At 38.1% G+C, this 6,675-nt stretch overlaps 1 protein-coding gene across 2 annotated transcripts in view; it reads left to right on the top strand.

Annotated features, from left to right (window-relative positions):
- Window positions 1-268: 268 nt before the first annotated feature.
- The window catches only part of tfec (transcription factor EC), a 101,445-nt gene continuing 95,038 nt past the window's right edge, over window positions 269-6,675 (top strand). For both annotated transcript variants that reach the window (XM_041780302.1, XM_041780301.1), the window contains exon 1: window positions 269-400. The gene's annotated coding sequence lies outside the window, so the exon portion shown is untranslated. The remainder of the gene's footprint in view (window positions 401-6,675) is intronic.

Genomic DNA, 6,675 nt, shown 5'->3' with positions numbered 1-6,675 from the left:
ACCATGATTTTCTCATGAATTTCCAGTGAGGACAAAGTTATTTATACCACTTAGCATCACATTATGAGGCATTAATTCGACTATATGATTCACTTATGGACGTACATGGTGATGTAACACGATGACTTGCCAGAATCAGTGCTTATTTCGGTCTCAGATATAAGGACAGTTTACGTAAAAGCTTCCCTTTGCACCCCGCTCCCTGGTGCCTAAAAAGAGGAAATACAGCTTTGGTTTAAATCTGGGGCAATTTCACTCACCATGCTTCCAGGAATGTTTGAACATCAGCAAGAGGAAGAACAACAAACAGGGCAGTTTGGATTTTTCTAAGCTGGAGTCTAAAGTAGACAATCAGACAAACATACCAACAGGAGCAGTCTTCACACGTCTCCAGCTGCAGGTAAATGACAATTACAGACTCTTTTCTACTTAATACACTACAATGTAGATACTATTGATTTACAGTGAGGTTTGTGAAACATGGGAGAGAGGAAGCCTTCATTATCTTCACTTTTTGACTGATCAAATTACTGGCATCGGCAACATCCTGTTCAACCGGAAGTTCATTACAGCAGAGGTAGCTCATGGATGAAATAAATATTTTTGCCTTTTAAATGTTTAGATTTATATGTCCTGACAATTTGTACTGAAATATGTGTAATTTTAAAGCTCCTGAGAGGAGTTTTTTTGATTGTCATGAAACAAAATGAGGGTAATACGTCTGTGTTTACATGATCTATAACAGTGGTTCCCTACCTGGGGTCCGGGCACCCCTAGGGGGCGCCAAAAATCTCAGAAGGGGCACGGGACCCTGTCTGTTCTGATGTTGTCAAAATTAGAAGTACACACATATATTTGTAAAACCATAATTTGAAACATTATGTATCAGAGCCAACCTAAGAGAAGAAAAAAATGAAGAGAATACATTAATTTTTGTGCAAAAACTCAAAAATCTAATTTTTAAATTTTATAATGTTGGATATTTACAAGAAAACAAATTCAGAATTACAGGGTTCAGAAAGTGGTGATTTTACGAGAGAAAAATGAGAACTTTCAAGTTTGAAAGTCTCAAATTTTTACACTAGAAACTCAATAATGTCGAGCTTTTTAAATCATAAATTTACAAAAGTGTATAGTAAAAATGTTTGAGAAACCAAACTGAAAACAGTGGTTGGATCTTCAACTTTTTGACTGTATAGTGTCCAAATTTAACATTTTACTTCTTTACAACTTTTAGATCAACAAAATGGGACTTTTAGCGCCTTTTTAAACTTAAGAATTACATTTTTTTTTTCTTGAAAACTAACAGATCAACTTATGTTTCCATCACAGTAATGTATAGTTTTAACATAGATCTTTTGTCAAGGAGAGGTGTATGTGGGCAAATTATGTTGGGATTTTGTCAATGAACATTTAAAATTAATGTTTAATTTTTCCAGCTGGGTCCTGCGGGACTTGGCCTTTCTTAGATATAAACAGGGGGTCCCTCAGAAAAAAAGTTGGAAACCACTGATCTACAAGACCAGATAAGTCCATCAGTAAGAAGAGTTTGGTTCTATGTGATTATATGTTGTATAGAGTGCTTTAAATAGATGCTGTGAGGTCAGAATCAGAATAGAAATTAAACAACTGGCTTACTAAAGAAAGAATCATTTTGGATATTCATGCTGTTAAGGGTAATTACTTCCTGTTTGAAAAGGGCTTGCTTTTATTTTGAAAGAAATTAGGAACTTGAGGTAGACTGAAGGTAAAGACATGATCTTAGCCATGGAAAAAAGGAACTTGTTATGGATTGCAAAGGAAATAAGGGAATTTTTTAAAGGTAAATGTTTGGTAACACAAGGTGCACTTGATTTTTCACCTCTCCACTGAGCTGTCTGTGTATTTTTAAAGAGAAATGAGGCATTAAGGAGCAGCGGTTGACTTATTTTACATCACTGTGGATGCAGGGAGACGCTGCAGTTGCTTAACCAAAGGGGCGGTATGTGCTGAAAGGGACAATAAAGCATGCAATTAATCGCAATTAAAGAAAAGCTGGACCCCAAAATGCTGACAACCTTATAAAAACTTTGCACAAAAAGTATGGAAATCAGTGTTTGGTAGAGTATTCTTTGTTGTAACAATGCTTTTTGGTAATAAATATTGGAAAACCTGCTTATTTCCCTTTTAAATGAAGCCACATTTGTAAGGAGCATACATTTGTAGGATGAGCAGCAGAGCTGAGTATGTGGGTTGTGCCTTTCACAATTAATCTCATACTTAATTGAAAAATAGCAATTTTCACAATAATTGTATTGTTTAAGTTGTTTTAAACCATCCACAAAGACTTAAAAATTTCTGCTCTCTTAACTTGTAGATGCAGATTTATTTGTTAGTCATAACAGCACATGTTTTTTTAATGCTACTGATTTGATAAAAAAGCAATAAAAGTAGACCACACAATTGAAGGGGGCAGAGCCAGGAGAGTCAAACGTTGATGGCTTAGCCCAACTTAGGAAAGTCCAGAGACATGCTCTCTAGAAACTGCTAATCAGGCCGTTATATGCCCTGTTTTTAAGCAATTTCATACACAAATGTAGATTTACAATGGTGATAAATCCTGACCTCATTTAGGCAAAAATGACACAGTTCCACTTAAAAAACTGTCATCCTTTAGAGCAGTGGTTCTCAACTGGTGGGTCAGGAGTCAGGACCCAAAAGTGGGTCACAAAACTCTTTCAAATGTGTGCCAGGAAAAAACTGTGTCAAAAACACTCTATGTGTGGACGGCCTCAGTGGACACAGGATAAATTCATACATGTATTCTGTCGGCTTTCCCATGACCAGAGGTGGAAAAAGTACACTACTTATGTACTCAAGTAAAAGTACAGTTACTCTGGATGAAATTTACTTAAATAGAAATAAAAGTACTGATCCACAAATCCACTCGAGTAAAAGTAATAAGTAAATAATATAAAGTTTACTTCATGTATCGATGTATGATCTATTCTTGCCTGTCACAAACATAACAAAACATAATTCAACAAAGAGACAGGACAAAATAAACATTTAAAAATCCCACATCAATACAGAAAGACATGAATGCATACGTAACATTTAACTTCAGTTTTCTGAGACAGAAGAAAGTGTATTAATGTATACTTCTGTGTATTAACAGCTTTGTTTTCCAAATGGACGGAGAAAGATACGTAGAAATCTTGAGACAAATACTGGAATTTTTATTATCACTGTAGAAAAACCTAAAAAAAAGTATGCATTAGCTGAGAGTTTCTGCTCTGACTTTTGACATGTTTTTCCTGGCTCACATTCGTGATCCACTTCTGGGTCCTGACCTACCAGAGGAGAACCGCTGTATCAGAGCTTGCATCATTTTTGATCTCTAAATGTTCTCAAGGTGTCCCAATCATTTTGAAACCAACCCATTGATGACCAGTAACTTTCACTTCCTCTGAAGAAGAAATAGCATGCTGTTTACTTTTTTGAATTATGTAACAACGGTAGAGGAATTAAGGGTATATGTATTAACTGAAGAAGGATATTTAAGCAAGATTTAAGGTCACAGATACATATTTTGTTCATGAAAATGCAGAGTTCAAATTTAGAAGAGTGTTAAGTAGTGCTCTTTGCTTTGCAGCACGTATATAAGGTGTTATAAAAAAAGTTTGATTTAGTCAGTTTGGCTTCAACAAGAATGGAATTTTCAGGTTCATTTGTTTATTGTGTATGTTGTATTAAATATTGTTTATATGTATCATACCCAGCAGTAAATTAGTTCATACCAAATATTCTTGGCTATGGATATTCTTATGAATATTCTTCATACCAAATATTCGTGGCACAGTGGATCTTTGGTTGTGTGCCATGTTTTATGTTTTCCTGCTTCTCTGCTGGTTGATTTTGTTGCATTTGAGGGTAAAAAAAAGTTGTTTATTCTGCTTTGGATCTTAAATACACATACACAAGACATCAAAAATGGTTCAGCTCAACCTGTTCTACGTGTGGCAGTTCGTAAAAAGTAGCCCAATTCTGCGGGAAAACCACAAACCTGGCAACCTTGCCCATGGATATGACAGCAAAAGCAGGAAGTGCATGACTTTTTTTTGGAAATTTGCAAAACTCCTTAAAGTTTAATCTAAATATATGTATTTGTGTTTGTTAGAATATTTCTTTTTTGTGACAAGCTTCTTTGCAATAAATCTTATACCATTGGAAAGCCTGTTTAATTCCCTTTAAATGGTGCCACATTTGCAAGGGACATGCATTTTTGGCAATTAGCAGCAGAGCTGAGTATGTGGGTTGCATCCATGAAAATACTGCCAAATGTCAAACAGCTTATTCTAACACTGACTCTTGTTTGGTGTTTGGTGGAATGGGTGATTTAAGTCTGAAGACTTATTGGCAATTTAACAATTCATTCATTTAACAAACAGGAGCCTCAGTAGCATGTGGAAAAACCATACACAGCCACAACAGCCTGGCTCCTCCTCCTCATGCTGGCCACCAGCCTGGTCACACACTGCTGTAGGATGGCACCCTGTTCTTCAATCAGCATTTGTTAAAAGTCAGCCACTGTGTGTTGTTATGGTCACTCTGGCATGAATGGCACACCCAAGCTGATCCCAATGGGGTTGAGGTTCCATCTCTCCACTCCCAAATTCCTGAGTGGAGGAGGTCAGTCCCAGACTGTGGAGATATGGGGTTGTCACTGGTTGCAGAGTCTCATCTTGCTGTCTCTTTGCATGGAGATTGAGAATCGGGCATCTGAGTGTCAACACCTGGTACCAGAAGCAACCCACATTCTCAGCTCTGCTGCTCATCCAACAAATGCATGCTCCTTACAAATGTGGCACAATTTAAAAGGAAATAAATAGGCTTTCCAACAGTATAAGATTTATTGCATTGTTACAACAAAGAAATAATGTAATTTTGGATTGTGTTAAGCAACCCATGTGGGCAAAACAGTACCTATAATCTCTTGTGGATTTTTGCCAACATGCAAGTTTGCACTCTCACAAGGACCCTATGCCTTGTACCCCTGTACTGTCCCAAAGCATGAAAGTCCCCAAACCCTTCTGCCATGTTGGCCTGCACTTGCATTGCTACAGGGCCTGAGCAGGGTTTTATTTACAATGTCCACATCTCAAAGTCAGTAAAATAGAAAATACAGAGAGCATAATGGCAACTCTAAGGACTTTGTGGCTTATTTTGAGTTGTTTTGGTCAGATAGGGACCTCTAACACACATGCCTATGCAGGTGCAAGACCAGTTGTACCAGTCAAAGCTCACCTCTTCAGTCCAGAACTTGACGATGGCACTCAAAGTGGTCAAACAAGCTGGACTTTGGGGTCAAATGTTTGTGTCCAACACATGTAACTCATCTAGAATCCAACGCTCTGCTCTGTTTGTAGTCTCTTGCTTTTCTTGCTAAAAGAAAGGGATCCATGTTGTTTTCAGTTCATATAATAACTAGATGCACACGCTTAGGAAGAGCTTTAAAGAAATGTGCTGCCCTAGTTTTCTCTGTGTCCATGTGCTGCTTTCATACATCACAATGACACAGCGGGAAAATCTTTGAAGTTCCTCATGGCACACTTCCTTATTTGAGGTCACCTGATATTATTTACACTTTACGAAGAAGAAAAAACCCACTGAACTTCTCAAATCTTGCATCACGGAAATGTTGTTTTCAGAGTGGTGCGTGTGCAGATCCAGGTCTGAGGAAGAAGGGGAAAACCATGAGGACAGAATGAGCTGGAGAAGAAGGCGGATGTGTGTAAAGGCCTCATGGGACGATGAGTCATAATCAACATGACTCAGTAGTTTTATTCTTTTCAACAAAATGATAAAAATGACAGATAAAGAGCTCATTTAGAGATAAAGAACTTCAAAGGTTGATAAAAACATCAAGCCCAGATATCAGTGTTTTTGAACATTTTATCAAAGATGAGTCCAGGTGGAAGAATTTGCGTCAGTGGTGTGTAGCTGTGAAGTGTGCAATCACAGAAATGTGTGCACAAATCAAAGGATGGGGTGCAAACTTTGAGTGGAAGTGTGCAGTGTTGCTCTGACATTATGACTTGTGCACAGGGAACCGCAGGAGTTTTGCAACAGAAGTGGTCACTCTAGTGTGAGTCATCGCTTGTTGGTAATGTCAAATAGAAACAGACGGTTTAAATGCCCACGCAAATGTTTGAGGACTTTTTTAAGCATCTTTGCCAAAGTTTGCAGGGGCATATGATGCAGTTTCATACAGGAAGTGATGAAGATTGCACTTCTGGGGAGGATGAACGGGTGCAGCAGCACCATCTGGTGGTGAAAAGAGAAATTACAGCCTGCACACATATTTCCAAAGAAGCTGTTTGTATATCTTCACCTTTTAGCTTTAAATGAATCACCCTGGCTTTGTTTGATAATAAAATGCTTAAATGTATTTAGACTGAGGTTGAATTTACTCAGAGTAATGGAGTAATGTGTTGGCCTGGAGGGTGTAATGTGCTAGAAGAATGTAAACATTGTCTGCTCTGAGGCCCGACTTCAAAGCCAGGCTGTGGTAACCTCCTCTCAGCGGTGGCGTGCACCCTTGACCGATGAAAAGTGAAAGTGAATGTTCATCCACGGTCTGCAGCCTCTTCCTGGAAGCCCCTCTTTGAAGTCGCAAAATGGATCTGATTGACT

The sequence above is a fragment of the Cheilinus undulatus genome, linkage group 23, assembly GCF_018320785.1.
Source record: "Cheilinus undulatus linkage group 23, ASM1832078v1, whole genome shotgun sequence".
Lineage (NCBI taxonomy): Eukaryota > Metazoa > Chordata > Actinopteri > Labriformes > Labridae > Cheilinus > Cheilinus undulatus.
Note: the sequence above shows the minus strand (reverse complement) of the source record. Positions and strands in the feature narration are given on the sequence as shown.